The sequence below is a fragment of the Dysidea avara genome, chromosome 8 (genome assembly GCF_963678975.1).
Source record: "Dysidea avara chromosome 8, odDysAvar1.4, whole genome shotgun sequence".
Classification (NCBI taxonomy): domain Eukaryota; kingdom Metazoa; phylum Porifera; class Demospongiae; order Dictyoceratida; family Dysideidae; genus Dysidea; species Dysidea avara.
The window spans coordinates 32791752-32809295 of record NC_089279.1 but is presented as its reverse complement, the minus strand read 5'-3'; the positions used below and the strand labels follow the sequence as shown (position 1 = coordinate 32809295).

General features: G+C 37.2%; 2 protein-coding genes across 4 annotated transcripts in view; both read left to right on the top strand.

Annotated features, from left to right (window-relative positions):
• The window catches only part of LOC136263633 (carbohydrate sulfotransferase 15-like), a 181836-nt gene that overhangs the window by 64453 nt on the left and 99839 nt on the right, over positions 1 to 17544 (top strand). The window lies entirely within an intron of this gene.
• LOC136263639 (acetylcholinesterase collagenic tail peptide-like) overlaps positions 1 to 17544 on the top strand; it is a 134270-nt gene that overhangs the window by 74646 nt on the left and 42080 nt on the right. The gene's annotated exons all lie outside the window — the stretch shown is intronic.

Sequence of the window (17544 nt, the reverse complement as noted above, 5' to 3'; positions counted from 1 at the left end):
ACAAAAGCTATACATACAATTACTTCCTTTATTCCACAATTCCTTACAAGTTAAAAGGAAGCAGCATCAAAGCCATATGGCCAGCTTTGTGACTTGCAATACAAAAAGAAGTGATATCTAAACCAAAACAGCCAAGCTGTAAAAAAAGAGTGCGGCCTCCAAGGTGAAAAAAGATGTGAAATCCAAGGTGGTGGCCAAGAAATGGCTGTGATGGTAGGTTAATGGCAAAAATTTTAATTACAACAATTCAGGTGAATTTGGTGCCGAATCCTAGTGGAGAAGGCAACACAAATTCACCTGAATTGTCATAATTAAAATTTTTGCCATTAACCTACCATCACAGCCATTTCTTGGCCGCCACCTTGGATTTCACATCTTTTTTCACCTTGGGAGCTGCACTCTTTTTTTACAGCTTGGCTGTTTTGGTTTAGATTACAGTATCTTGACCATCTGAAAATTTTTCCTGTAAACTTGTAATAATGTCATCTAGGATTGGAATCGTTACATTTACCCGAAAGTAATTCATGACCATCTGTTCTGGTGTTTCAACTGTAGTAGATGGTAAAGCATTTTGATGATGTGATTACCTTCCACAAATTCGTGGTGCTTTAACATCAATATTAATTTTCTGTGCTAGCTTGACAGCTTGTTCATGGCAATCATGATGAAAACTTGAAACATTTTTTGTGAACATCCTTAAGGGTTCTAATTACCAACTGAACTTGGTTACCAACATTGACCAGATCAATTCCTCTTTTTGTAGAGATGTTGTTATTCCACCTATATAAACAATTACTTTTTGTGTTATCACCAGGCTGATGATGAATTCAAAATCAATCCTCTTTATGAATGAAGATGCCTGAATGACACTTTCTCTGTTCCAGCTTCCATCAGAATTTTCTTCAATGTGACAAAAAGTTTCAAAAACCGCATCCAACAGATCTAGTGATACTTCCAAAGCATTGATTCTTTCTACCCAACGTGTTCTACACAAGGGTAACAGCTTAGATTTTACAGCATTTGGATACTTTGATACAAACTCTTCTAGTGCATATTGACGTTTGGGAGAGAAATTGAAATAATTTGCAAAAGAACTAATGGCATCCATCATGTTAGCCACACTTATTAGTTTACACAATTGGGAAACACACAAGTTGAGCTTGTGTGATGCACAATGGAAGTATATAGCCTTGGGAAATTTTGACCGAATTAGCTTAGCAGCTCCATTGCACACTCCTGCCATATTTCCAGCACCATTATAACCTTGTCCTCTGCACAAACCCATGTCCAATTCCATTAAACAACATTCTTTTTGAATCAACTCTGCTATCTGTTCTCCCTTTGTTCCAGAATCACATTCCAAAAATGCAAAAACATCTCTTGCACAACACTTTGTGCATCCACATACCTAACTACTAATGCCATTTGTTCCTTATTTGAGCAATCTCTACATTCATCAGCAATAATTGAAAACAATTTCCCTCCACTTTGAATTGCATTCAAAATGGTAGCTTGGATCTGCTTACCAATTAAGCCTATTATTTGATCTTGAATTCTGTGAGATGTGTACTGTGCATTTTTAGGAGTTGATGAGAAATGTTGTGCCAATACATCATCACCACTGTAAACTCGAAAATCTAACAAGGTTCTAAAATTTTCAGGGTTACCTGAATTGCTACCTTCTCTGTGCCCTCACAGTGCAATATTTTGATAGCTACAAAACAATATGGTTTTAATAATTGAACCCAATTTTTCTTTATTTTTTACTATAGTTTGAGCAACAGTTGTATTCAGTTGTGTATCTGTTGAACTTTGCTCTGCTCTCATAATTTTGGCAAAATTTTCAGCCTTGACGGTTGCAGTTTTATGCACTGCTGACTTTAGAGCATGATCATTTAATTTTTCACACGCAATTGTCCAAAATGTTATTGGAGATTTTACCAAGCGATCAAGCTTAGATGAATTCTGATCACTTTCTGTTGCTCCAAATAATGCACAAACCTTACAATAGGCTCCATCCTTTGAAGGTAAATACACCAACCAATTATGCTTGTCCATCCAATTTGGATTAAAAGAATGTTTCTTTCCATACTTGACACGCACTGGAAAGTGATAATTTTACTTGGTTTGAAATGGCTTTGAAGAGCTGTCAGCTTATCAGCATCTGTTAAGGTCTTACCAACAAACAAATTAAAGTCATTAGCTACAGAATGAGACTGCAAGTCTTGATGTTCACTGCTTGTACATACTTGTGGCACTGCTACATCCAAGTCAGCATCAGTACCTATGATTGAAAATTGGTTAACACTAATAGGTGGAGTTCACTGAGTTGAATCATAAACACTGAACTAATCCACTTAAATCAAAATCTCACCTAACTTCAGCCTTTTCCCACTTGGTTCACAAACTAGCTTTAATTGTGTACTCCGCATATATGTGGTTAATATAAATAACCAGTGTTTTAATTAGAACATAAAATTCCATGATGGTGAGCATTAATCAGAATGTGTTTCAACTAACAGAAGTTTGGTGGACAAAATCATGGAGGAAGATACCAGTAATGAGGTATATGTTACAACATTGTAATAGTGTGGGATTAAAACTTTGAAGTCAATTATTTAATCATTTTAAACTTTAGCAAAGTATTTCTTTAAAAATAGTGAAGTATAAAATACTTGACCAGTTTCTGGAAACCTCAGAAACCCCCTAGATCTGCCCCTGTCTCTGAGCAAGTGTATAGACAATTTCTAAGCTGGTTCACATGTTCAAAATTAACCAACACAAAATTGGTTGACTAAGATTTGGTCCACAATTTTGGTCAGGCTGGATCAAAAATATTTTGGATGCCAAAGTTATGACCAAAATTAATTTGGTTTGACTGAAAAATTTAATGGCTTTGGATCTGGGGCAAAAATTATTCCAAATTTGGTTTGGAACAATTTTTGCCTAAACTTTCATTGCAGTAATCAGTTCAAACTACTTACCAGTCTCTTCCTTCTAATCGTCTCTACTGTTTCCATGTGTATCTGCAGACTTCACCCTCTAGGTGCAAACCCCTATTATATATATACAAATTGCCAACCCTAACAGTTTAATAAAACCAGGGCTTCATTGGGGGGTGACCCCCTACCCCTTGACAAACTCTCACTCCCTTAAATTTTAAGCAATACAGTGAAAGTTCCTCAGAATGTATTAGAAGTGGCAACCAAGAGTCTAGAATACAAAATTTTCTTGGTGGGCATGTGGTATCTAATAATGTACTAGAAGCCACCTACGAGAGTTTAAAATACAAAGAAGGCCTGGAGCGACATTGTATTCTCATGCACCTGAGAATGAACCACAAGTAATCTGCGATTCTAAAATATAAAAATTGGCATATGTTATATTCTCAGGCAAGGGCAGTGGAACAGGCCAAAGAGTGAGGGGGCCAGGCCAGCTGTAAGTTACAGTAAAGACCAACAAAAAAAAAAGGTCACAGCCTGCTGACAATAGCTGCTCTCCACCAATATATCTCCTCATTTATAATTACACATACGTACTAAGTAGTTTGCTACACTGCTTCTCTAAATACTGTGACTGCTCTATTAGAGTATCCAGATCCTGACTGTTCTGTTAGAGTATCTCAAATTTTTCTTGCAAACAGTGTCCCATAAAAGTGGAGGAAGGGGTCCATGGCCCCCCCTTTTCCACCACCTATGTTCTCAGGTATCTGAGAATGCACCAAAAGCAATCTGAAACAAAACAAATACAAAACTTTCCTAGGGACATATCACTTTCAGATACTTGAGTGCATCAGAGACAGTCTAAGAGAGTCTAAAATCCTGGAGTGGCATGGTCATTCTCAGGTACATGAAAATACACCTGGGAGTCCAAGATGCACCAGACCTCCCTGATACTGTGTACATAGATAAATATGTGGATCTTTAATTAGTGCCCCCCACCTTGAATCGTTTCCTAGATGAAGGCCTCTTAGAACCTTAGTTTTATGCATTGATCTATAATCCCACACATGTGAGGTTGATCTTGCTTGAATAGTAGAATGCCGTTGTGTGGATACCAAACACCAAAAACTCACCCTGTTACTGTACCAGTCCGCGCATAGTTTCGTCGACTCGTTTCTTCATGATCCTTCAGTCTCTAAGCCCTTACTCCTTTGAGACCATGCTGACACTCTTGCAAGCGCCTATTCATAAACGCTCCACATGAGAGGTGCTTACTGTGGATATGACATCACCAATGCGTCACAGTATGCTGACAGGTATGTTTTATTTCATAGAGGACTTGCATGCATAAAGCAACGGTTGCTAGGCAGACATGTTTCGGGATAACTTTTTATAGCACATATTGGGTCAGAATGAAAGTAACGAGATTTATTCACTAAGTGCTGGGTATAGTGGCACTGGGAAGCGGGGCTGGTTTCAAAATAGAAGATCTTATCATTGACTTCGTGAAATAGGTGGCTAATTAAATTTCAATACATTACTCACCAATTTTAACTTCTTCGCCTTTTTGAATAAGCTGGGTGGTATTTACAACACAGCTCAACACTGATTCACTTCATTACAGCCTGTACCAAATCCTGAGAAAGTGCTTTACAGCCACAACACTGTCCCAAAACATGGCTGACAGCTCCAGCAATTATGCTGATTTATGTCACGCTGCAAGTCCTCTATACCAGCATATTCGTGTGATATGCTAACATTTTAAGCATGCAATGCACACACGTTTGTTTCATACCCTTCTAGTGTAACAGCTCAGTATGAAATGCAAACGTTTGCAGTATGAAATGCACTCAGACGCTTTTTAACAGTGTATAGTACAATCTTAAAACTTCCTAATAATGATTTTATGATTTTTGTAGCATTACAGTGTGCTTTTATGCATACAGTAGATAACTTCTGTGTTCAGTTGTTGTTACAGGTTCAGTTGGCAATTGAATTCGTCACTTTGGTGATTGAATTCATCACTTTGGCAAATGAATTCATCCCTTTGGCAAATGAATTCATCCCTTTGGCAATTGAACTCATCGCTTCTGCAATTGAATTAGTCACTTGGCAATTGAATTTGTCGCGTTGGCACAAGAATTCGTCATAATTAAATTGTCTTCAAGAAAGCAACTGTCCATGAATCATTTTCTCCATGGAGAGTCACGCTTGAGACACTAGAAGGTAATTGAAGCTGGTTGTATGCGAAACTGATAGACTAGTTGTCTGGCAAGCTAATTAAGCTTGTTCACAAGTGACCACGCCCATCACTAATGGTGTAGTACAGTTGCGAATACTACCCTGCTGAAGAAGTTGTAGTGGAAGAATTATCACCTTATAAAGAGTTGCTTACTACAGTTGTACCTGAACAAGATCTTGTAACAGCTGCTACATCATGTTTTCGTGTTTTCTCCAGCTGCCAATCTTGTTACGGATGAATTCTAATGCCAAAGCGACAAATTCAAATGCCAAAGTGACGAATTCAATTGCAAAACCTGTAATGTATGTGATAGTGAATCAGTTGTATTTTGTATACCCCATAGGAAACAGCTAACTAGTAAGATCACACATATTGCATTGACTTAAATGGAATGACTTTCCTTTTCATTTCTAACTATAATATTAAAGGATGCACCCAAGTGATTTCATCAATTAATAAACTTCCTTCTCATATTGAGGGCAACTAGCTATATGAATGCTTTATTACAGTATATTTAACTCCTCTATCTCTTAGAGTATATAGAGTGGTTTATTATAGTATTATAGAACTTTGCGTGGGCGAGATCAAAGGAAAAGTGTACTTTAAATTTCATAAAGTACACTTTAGGGCAAACAGTGCTTTACTGCCCACAAAGAGTGCTTTATTGCATCGCAAAGCTTTATTGCAATAAAACACTCTTTGTGGTGCAATAAAGCACTCTTTGTGGGCAATAAAGCACTCTGTGGGCATTAAAGCACGGTTTCCCATGTGCCTTAAGTGCAAACTAATAGCCTGTGAAGCTCGCACCAGTATGACTAATCACCCAAGGTGGTGAAGGCTGATAGCCTTGCCATGCTCAGTGATCAATCACCCCAGCCAATATGAGCTCTGCCACTGGATTGCTTTTATAGACATACCTAAATGCTTCGATGATGGGTGGGAGAAGGCAACATTGCCGTTATGTTTGTTAGTGTAAACGGACAAGTCCTGGAGATATCATGGAAATACTTCACCATGTGTCACAATAGAATCAATTGAGGGTTACGACCAAAACCTGCCAAAATACGTGATGAACGTCTACCATGCCAAACTATGGTGAAACACGCGTGAGTTACTTTGTTAAACTACTTTGTGCATTCAGGCTGCTAATAGTTCGTGCAACGTGTTAATTATGAGTCCTAGTGTATGGTGAAGCTACATGACTAGAAAGTTCCATAAATCATTTAAAGCATAGCCTTGCTCGTGCTATATGTACTAGTAATTGCATGGGTAGCAGTGAAATTTGGGATAAATACCACAAGTGTTGTATTGGAAATTTACCATTTCCAATACAACAAGAGTGGTATTTATCCCAAATTTCACTGCTACCCATGCTATTCCCAGTTAATACCATACTCGCTGCATATACGCATGCTGTGCATTAGCGTTGCTATGTACGCAATTTGTCACTATGTACTAAACACGCATCAACACTAATTGGCGCTACATTGTTAACATAAATTCTAGCCAAAGAAATTGCAATTACAACTTTTTAACTGCTACTAGTGAAATACGGGATAAATTCCACTCTACTATTGAGACTTTTGTATGGGCAGTGAAACAGGTATGGTATTAGAAAAATAAAGTACTCGGCACTTTTCCTTGATGCTAATAAAGTACTCGGCTTCGCCTCGTGCTTTATTAGCATCTTGGCTGTGCGCCTCGTACTTTATTTTTCATATAGCACTCGCGACTATGCATTAACATATATTAAAGTAGGTGACTGCTTTGTAGAGGCTCATAATATCCCCCTATAGACCTTCTCAGCATGAGAGATTAATGTTACTATGGAGTTCTAATTTTGTGCTGCCAAACTAAATGTTGTGTTGAGATTTCATATTGCTGCAAACTTAAAATTTTAAATGATGGAGGTTTTCTGAAACCCTTGGAACCCTCCTCCCTAGGCCTTTGACTATGTATCATGTTTTAAGCACAAAATGTTTATACAACCATGACTTTTCAAGTATTATAGAAATATCACTTGGTACAAACTGCACATGGTGATACTCTGGTGTTATCATAATAATTTTATGGAGGACAAGGAAGTGTTCCACATCTTCTTATCATAAAAAGTAAACCTTACCATCTTGATCAGCTGATAAACCAACTGACTTAAAGTCAAGATAAATTGAGTAGGATAATAAACATGCTGCACTTCACTCATCATATTATATAGTAATACTCAAAGTATTCTCTGGTCCATCCACTAGGGCATGTGTATTTGGCACGGACCATGTAGACTGTGGTAACGTAGCACTGCACATGTGGTACTTCATTTGATGAGTGTGCATCAACTTTATAATTAGTTTATAGTGAAAGAGTTGGTGGACCTAATAGTGCAGTGCATGGCTTAGTAAAATTTATCCATAATTGTGGCCGGATTTGTGAAAAGGGGTCTTCCACACACATCCAATTCTATGAACTTGGAAGATCATAACTTAGTGCTCAAAAAAGATACAAACCTGAACTTTTTTCCATCTATTAACCTACTCACTACTGTCCAAATTTCAGTGCAATAACTTTTTCCAATCTGAAGTTATGAATTGTCAAAGTTCATAAATTGAATGTGTGTGGAAGACCCCCTTTTGCAAATCTGGTCACAATTGTGCATTTTGTGATAAAAGCAACAAATTTGGCTCCAAATTAAGTAGAGAAAGATATAACAAATAAATCTGGATAATGGGTCACTGTAGACCACACTCCTTTTGCTGGGTTACACCTTTTTTTCTATAGTTGCAAGTAAGTCATAAACTAGCAATATAAATAGTGAAATGACTTCTATGAATATCATATTTGTATAAATAGTGAGAAAGTGTGGTTATTGGTACAAAAGGAGCTACACACAATGGCACAACTTGCTAAAGTTGCCTCATAGACATATTTTGGTGCATTATCTTGCAGCCTGTCTTACAAATGATACCAGCTCATGATTAATTTGAAACTCATACTGTAGGAAGGGTAGCTGAAAACATAACTAATATTATCAAGTAAATCTGAGGTCTTCGTGCAGCTCTAGTTCACAGTAGTCATGATTACCATTAACAATTATCCCCACATTATACCTATGCACATGTAGAGCAACATCTTCCCTTACAAAGTGCTCTCTTGAAACTCCATGCATATACCTCTGCGGTACAAAACAACATCAATGCTGTACACGCCAGCATTGGCAATGTGCTTTGTGTTATTTTCTTGTCATGCCATACAAAACTGAATATTTCCTAAGCTAGTAATACATGCAATACTATGGTCTACAAAAGTTAGCTGTGCTTTTGGTTTATCTGCAGTATAGTGTAAGAGCTGCCAAGCACTGACTATGTTGAAGATTAACCACAGCTTAGCTTTTGCTTCTAAAGTTTGTACAATAGTGCCACTGCATCTGTGTAAAGCATGATACAGGACGTGTAAATTTACTAGGACAAAATGGTTTATTAAGTCAGACATTAGTTGCATTCATGATGTAGCCACAGTTGGGGTAGTTACTTCAGAAATGTAACTAGTTACTAGTTACACATCATTTTTATCCCATGTAACTTAGTTACAGTTACTTTTAAAAGGTAACTAAGTACTGTAGTTACTATTTACTTTCGTGGTATAAATTACGACTTGTTTTTAGCTTTTGTAACATGAGGTTTGCTCAGATATGCATCATTAAGGGATGTAGTACATATGTGCACTTAAAATAACAATTCTGTGGCTTTTTCAGGTCAGTTTTAATTATTGCTATGTCTGTTACTCAAGCTGAATCATAGAGAACAGTACACAGAGTCTGTCTACTTAATGTGGCTGTAGCATATATGGCACAAAAATTGAAGTGCTCTTGCTTTTAAAACATAATAGTTACAATATAACTATGTATATAAATTAGTTACTTTTCAGAGAATTACTCCTAGTTACAAGTTACTAGTTACAAAGCAAGTAACTAGTTATATTACTAGTTACTTTAATAGTAATCAGTTACGTAACCTAGTTACAAAAGTAATAGTTACCCCCAACTCTGGATCATGTAGCTACATCAAAAATCATGTATAACATGTCCACTTGTATCATGATCACTTAGTATATGAAAAACAATTTATTAAGACTTATTATTGCACACATAGAGTTATTATTGTTCTGATGGAATAATTAATATAGTCATGCTGAAAAGTAAGGTTAGGGACTATTGATAAATGTATGATTTAAATTTGCAGAATCAGTATTGCGCATTGAAAGAGTATGTATGTCAACGTGATAGAGAACAAAATAATTACAAGCAATCTAGCAGAGCTACACTAAACCAGGAAGAACAACATGTTAAAGTTACTGTCTTAATTGGAACCTTAATCCCAGACACCTCTCAATGCAAAGGTTTTAATTTAGCTGCTGTCCTTAGCTGCTTAACTGTTACTTATGTTACCTTTATTATTTTACTGAGCTGTTCCTGTTGCTACTACTGTAGGTGCTTCACACTTCATGCCATAAATTGTTTTTTTGCTGCTGTGTTGCTGCTACTAAGCCTGGTGGCTGATTTCCTACTGTTTGCACTGGTTACATAGTTGACCACTGTTGGCTACTGACTAGATGGTTGGCTAATGACTAACTGATTGGCTGCTGACTAGCTGGTTGGCTACTGACTAGCTGGTTGGCAGTTGACTAGCTGATTGGCTGCTGATTCACTGGTTGGCTATACTGACAAGCTGGTTGGTTGCTGACTAGCTGGTTGGCGGTTGACTAGCTGGTTGGCAGTTGACTATCTGGTTGGCTGCTGACTATCTGGTTGGCTGTTGCATACTAGCTGGTTAGGCTGACTGTAGCTGACTAACTGATTGACTGATACTGTCTTCTTTCCTAACTGGCTTGACGTTTAAGCTGCTTTGAGCTGCAGTAGCTATTTAGCAGCAAAGCTAGTGATGATACATGTGTATGATAGGTGACCATAGTGCAGCAAGATTAGAGCAACAATAGTATGAGGCACTACTAGTATTACAAGTACCAAGCAAATAAATGAACTTACTGGGACAGTTGTCAGTGATGCCTAACTATACCGATACTGTACTTGTGGGTGGCTGGCCTACTTTGGTTACTAATGTTGAGTCAAAGTATATATCCCAGTCTGCTAAACAGAAATCAAAACTTCTAATGAAAATAAGCATCTAGAATAGAGGGTGGAAATATTCCAACAACTTTGTTATTTAAAGAAGTTCAGGTAGTCCAGAATAAGTATTATGAGTGTACAAAACCTCATAACACTGTCAAAGTCTATGTGATGGCTTAGTAAAGGTACACATTTCTAGCACTAAGGATCATTGTGAACATCAGTGTTGGGCAAGTTACTTTGTAAAATTAATTAGTTACATATTACATATTACTTGCTACTGAACTATTTAGTTACAGTTACATATTACCCATAAAATAAAGTAACTATAATAATAATTACATATTAGATTACTTTGTGTCCACAGCCTTAAGCTGTCATGTGTGAAACTACCACCTTATCACGTGACATGATTGCGTTGTTGGACAATGTACAAATCTTGGTTATAAGTAAGAAGCTGGTGAATAAGCTTCATTCAGTAGGCTTCATTACTTTGTTTTGGCTAGGCGTTACTCAGAAGATAACTAATGAGATTAGTAACTTCGTTACTTGTAGTAATAATATTACGTAATATTAGACTCGTTACAGTAACTATATTACTTAGGTAACGCGTTACATTTGTAAGTAAAGTAACTTTAGTTATATTACCCGTTTTTATAGTGTATTTCGTTATATTACTTAGTTACCACAAAAGTAATAATATTATGTAACGCGTTACTTATGCAACGCGTTACTCCCAACACTGGTGAACATGCATCATCAGCTTAACTACATATTTATTTTTCCTGGTTATCACATTTTACACACCTAATTATTATAAGGGAAAAGTATCCACCACTGATTGTATTTTTGTGCATGCAGTATGAAGTGCATACTTCACATACCTGTCAGGTTTTCAGGTATCTGGCCATTCAACATACTTTTTACCTTGACTTAACACCATGAATTACAAAAAGAAAGTACTATATGGGCACATTTACATGATTGTTTGAATATATCAAATGAGTACACAACTGATATTAAACATTTATTCCCAGGAAATTTTAACTTTGACTCTCATTGCGTGTCCTCAGTGTAGAAGCACAATGGGCATAACATCAATTAACTTGTTCCCAGGTGTACCTCTGTATACCAGTGTGTACCAATGACCATATACGATAAGACATTGGGATTGGGAGAATGTGCTGGAGCACTGTAGCCTTAAGACCTGACCCTTAATTTGTCACGTGAGATCATGCGACCTTTCAAGATTGGGTCATGGTAAATGTGTACCCCAACATCTATGATAAGGCTCTGGCTGGTATATTTGGTGGTATGCCAACTTACCCATACAAGTTAGTCTTCCAGAAGACTAACAATTACATGCCACCAAATATATGTACCGTGACCCCAGTCCATTCACCCACCAAAGCAATTGGATAATTGCATTTAGATTGACTGTGCTCTAATATCAAAACTAACGTAAACAGGATGCAATGTATTCACTTCTCTCGTGCATTAATCCCACATACATACACACACACACATGCAGTGCCATTGCATATCTCTTCCCAGAACTGTTGACAGCTATAAATGTAAAAGTAGTTCTACCCTTTGTGAGTCAGTGCAGAATGACAGTGAGAACATTTATTACTACTACCAAGTAGCAATTGTATCACCTTCACAAACCCTAATCCTGCCATAACCACTAAAATAAGCTTATTCACTGCAATGGACAGGTGACTTTTGTGAGAAGTCCAGTGAAGCTGCCAGTGAAGCTGGAACCAATGTGGGCATTGGAAAGCTGCATGTACATGAGCTTGACACATCTGCAAATTATGCTTAAACATGCCCAATCCCACAACAGTGATAAATGAATTGTTCCACCATTCCACAAAAGTGCCACATAAGGACATCTACCATTGCTAATATGCTTTTAAGGGCTTAGGGTGGGTGCCAACCTTATACTGGTTAGAGTATTTGTTTTCCTGGCTATATACGTTGTGAAGCAAGGCTCTCTACTTCCTTTTTTTTTTTTTTTTTTTTTTTTTGACATTGAATGATGAGCTATATATGCTAACAGTTAGAGAAGATGTCATTATCTTCTGTGATTGTTGTAGCTGTAGTCACTCCATGTCTATCTTGATTCCAAGAAATTCCAGGCAGGTAGTGAATCCCCAATTATTTTAACTGTGATTGGTCTAGCAGGATCATGAGGCTGTAGATTGTGGACATGCAGTAGTTTCTGGTCTTGCTTCGTGCAGGTCCCTTGCCATGAGCTGCAGTACAAAATCATCAATGGTGTCCAGTCCTATTACTTAAAATCCAAACACTAGGCCAGACATTTTAAGGGTAGCCAATTTTGCTAATATACAGATTGATTAAATACCTAGCAAATGCTGAGCTGCACAGCCTGGGATCATCCTGTGTACTTTGCTTTTACTTAAAGAGACTCCAGGAGCTACTAGAATACCAATGTCATTTTTAAATGTGTGTAAGACAACTACATTTTCACCATTTTTACTGCTCAAAATAATGTTCCACAATCAGACAATTTCTGTTATTTTATTGCTGGAGAACAGCCTTACAAAAGCAGTAATATTTAATATGGCATCTCAAGCCAACTTTTGAGGTTTGTATGCCAGCCTACTGGTACTTGTCAACTATGAAACATGTTGAAACCTGTTTTCCTGCTTGGACTACAAACAGTACATACATTATTATGTTATGACATCAAGACTCATGGTAGTGAGTCGCATGGCCAGTAAAGCAGAAATGTGTGTCACAGACAATAAATGACGCGACCACTACACGTGAGGATTTTACAGGAATGAACATTGTCAAATTCGGCCTTCCTGTAACTCACCCATCACTTATGCTATTCCTCTGAAACTCTAGAGTTGAATTTATCATACAAGCAGTGAAGCAAATCCATGCCGACTGTTTTGAGATCAAGATTGCCGACATCAAAGGGGGGGTTTCGTTTTTTTTTATTTTTTATTTATTTATTTTTTATCGCATGCGGTTAGATGCAACCGCAGGTGTATGGCTTGTGTTCCTTTGTGTATTCCGAACATTGATTGCCCTGCTATCGCTTCAGTACTCTCTCAATTGCCTCAAGATTCACATCATCGATTTCACCATACATCATTACCCTACAGTTGTAATTTCAGCACCAAACGAAGTTTCAGTCGTCCTCAGTTGACCTAGAGGCCAAATACAAAATCCATATTATTGTTTTCTACAATACCCACTGGCATGTAGGGCAATGTGTTTTTAAACTGTTCTAAAAATTTCGTTGAGATTGAAACATGTTTTCGAGAATGGCTAGTTTGAAATTTGAATTTAGTCGCCCCCATGTAATTTGTTCTCTGTAAGAATTTAACTTGGAATTTGAAGAATGATGCAGAGCACAACTGTGGTTGCTGGTTATTGATGAACTGGGCTGTATGTAGTTAATCAGTGCATGTAGCCATGAAGAAGTGTGCTGCGTGCCATCGTTTGATTTGAATTTAGTTGCCCCCACGTAATTTGCTCTCTAAGGGCACAGCTTCAAGAATGACACAGAGCACAACTGTGGTTACCAGTTGTTGACACAAGCTGTGAGTAATTAACACGTGTAGCTAGCCTAAAAGGAAGTGTGCAAAACCACCTGATAATTTACAATTGTCACCATAATTATAGCACCCCCACACAAAATTACACATGTAATTACAACATACAGAGGACACATGAATGCCAAACAGTTTTCACACCAATAATGTAAGAATTGTACAATAATAACTGTGATATAACTGCTATGAAAATCTTTTCCAGTGGCCCACCATGGTAGCAACTCTCACACAACGGCATGCATAATCATGCAAACACAATGGGAGTAACGAGTAAGTGCAATGCCAACAAGTTGGTATGACTCCATTTGTAGAATCCAGATAAGTGGGTGTGGCTCCAGTATGTCTAAACAGTTAACAAAAATATGTACTAGAGTTGCAATATAATAGTATAGTATTTAAATACAACAATACATAGTCTCCATTGCATCACTATCAAACGACACTAAGTGGAGGATATTGTTGCATCTCTAGTATGTACACTCCATCAGTACAACTTGTCGTAATGGCCACCAGTATAGAAAGGCAACCTCTTTTGAAAAGCCAATTCCAATTGAGAATTTATACACTGCTACCTGCTTATTGAGTGAAGGTGGCAATTAACAAGTTCCACTGTAATTTATACATGTGATCTGATCCTGTATATTCTGTCAGTGGATGAGATCCACTTGGCCTGGACAAAATGTGATCCAAATGTCCTGGAAGATCCACACTTAACCCACTTACGACCCAGTGGCACAATGGAACTGAGTATTTATAGAGAATACAATTATATTTATTTCAAAGATGTGTGGACACATTACAACGCATTACAACATGTGCATGTAAGACATGCTATGTACCATTTTAGTATTTCAAGTCACCACATTATGCACGGACCAGTCAACAATACTTCATAGTTCACATCAGTAAACCTGAAGAAGAAAAATTACGAAAAATAAAAATGCATATAAGTATAGTGAAACCTCATTAATAGGGCTAGCTCTGGGACCAAAAGATTTGGCTTTAATAACAAGGTGGCCTTATTAATGAGGTTATAAAGTACTGCTTAGCTATGTTTGGGACCTATTAAAGGTGGCCAATATAACAAGGTGGTCTTATTAAAGAGGTGGCAGCTAAGTGAGGTTTCACTGTATGCACAGTTAACAATGGTGAACAATATTAATGGTTAATATTATACGCTGAAACCTTACTCAGGTCGCTTTATGGTCAACATTGTGGCAGATTGCTCTGTACACAAAATGACACATTCAGGGATTGTGTTTAGATGGATGATAAAGTAATGTATTGTAACTTAAATACTCATGATGTGTCACTGCTAGGCAGTATCTGATATGGCTACCATATATACGGCACTGCCGAAGCACAACGTCACACTCACTCGCATGCACAATTTTGCTCAAGATTTTATACATTGATAATTAAGAGTGGCAACTGTTTCACTCACAAGACTGTGTGGCAGCTGTTTCCCCCATGAGAATTGCAGCCAAAACAATTGCCATGCCCCTTAATTAGTGATTTTTAAAATCTCAAACAAACTTGCATATCATGGGATTTCTACCCTCACTCTGTTTGGAGCAGTGGATATGGGAGCAGTGGACATGGGAACTGTCAGATCATGGATATCTTAGAACATTGCTAATCATATCCCAGACAGTAGTCATAAAGGTTATTTGGATGTTCAAGAGTCATCTACCACAAATAGACTGCAACATATCAAAGCAAAGTGATTGGCTATCTAGCGCCTATAAAGAAGGTAGAAGTGTTTTGTGGGTGCAATGCCAAAGAGTTGTCTCCTTGAGACTAATACCTAGCAAAAGTAAACCAGAAAAATGGTATCTTATTGCTGATCTTGTGCTGGAGTATAATAACAGGGCTCCCGATAATATTTTTTTGAGTGTACTGTCATACTGTCAGTACAACACGGATTTGGTCTGGACAAAGTACAAAAAATGTACTAATGTACTAGTACCAGTTCTGAGTTTTTCAGTGCACAAACCAAAAGTGGTACAACAGTACCATAACATAATGTAAATTCTGTTTGTAGTCCAAGCAGGAAAGCAGAGACTTTTAAGCTAAGCTTCAACATGTTTAATAGCTAACAAGCACAAGTAGGCTGGTGTACAAACCTCAAAAGTTGGTGTGAGATAAAGTTTGTGGCCTACTGCCTTTGTAAGACTGTTCTCCAGCAATAAAATAACAGAAATGTTCTGATTTGTGGAACGTTATTTGAGCAGTGAAAATGGTAAATATAGACTGCAACATATCAAAGCAAAGCAAAGCAATTGGCTATCTAACAAGACTTGTGGCAACTATTAAGAAGGTAAGTGTTTTGTGGGTGCAATGTCAAAGGGTTGTCTCCTTGAGACTAATGCATAAGCAAAGTAAGCCAGAGAAACGGTAACTGATTGCAGATTTCCTTGTGTGGGAGTATAATAACAGGGCTCCCGATAATTTATTTTTTTTTTTGAGCATATTGTCAAACTGTCAGGACAACATGGATTTTGTCTGGACAAAGCACTAAATGTACTGATGTACTAGTACCAGTTCAGAGTTTTTCAGTGCACAAATCAAAGTAGTTGTAACCAATCCCATCCAAAAACAGCTTGTAGCTGAAAAAAAAGTGCACGTCCAAATAAAGCAGAGTTAACTGCGACAAAAAGTAATGATATCACTATGCGGCCATGTGCAAGGTGTGCAAGTTGTGAAATTAATATTAGCTAATCAGATAATACAATATTATTGTTAAAGTGTTAATGATAGCTATGTGATGTTGTTATTTTTAAGTGTGTGAACATCTTCATAAATGCCACACAAATTTGATTCTCAATAAAGCAATGTGTATGGATTCTCTGATAGCAATAAATAGTTTGAGTTTGGCCGCCTTCCTTTGTTCATAATACAGGAAAGGTGGCCAAACTAAACTATTTATTGCTATCAGAGAATCTATACACATTGCTTTATTGAGAATCAAATTTGTGTGGCATTTATGAAGATGTTCACACACTTAAAAACTAGCAACATCACATAGTTCTCATTAACACTTTAACAATAATATTGTATTATCTGATTAGCTAATATTAATTTTACAACTTGCACACCTTGCACATGGCTGCATTATGATATCATTACTTTTTGTCGCAGTTAACTCTGCTTTACTTGGACGCGCACTTTTTTTACAGCTACAAGCTATTTTTGGATGGGATTTCAATACTATTTATTAGAATAAGCATACACTGTTGAAAACAGTAGGTGAGTTCCATGGTTTTGACAGAAACCCCAGATTAAAGTGACAGAATATTAAATACAACTGTAATTTTAGTGGCATGCATCTGCAATCAACTGACACCCATTTTAACTTAGTAACACTTTGCCTTTCATTCTTGTACTACAACATCTACCTAGTATTGCTTAAATTACTAGCTACTTACAGACTTTACAATATAAAAATGCAGCACTTGTAGAAACGTGACTGTTCTATTAGATTGATTGACTGCTTTATTAGAGTATCTTGATCATTGACTAATTCAAGCAGAGAAGCCATGCCCCTGCCCATATCAGTACGAGCTCTTGTGAAATGAAATGAGAATAGTAGATAAATGGCAAGTATGTACAGAGACAATAGAGGGGCATGTAATTATGTCCTGTTGAGTG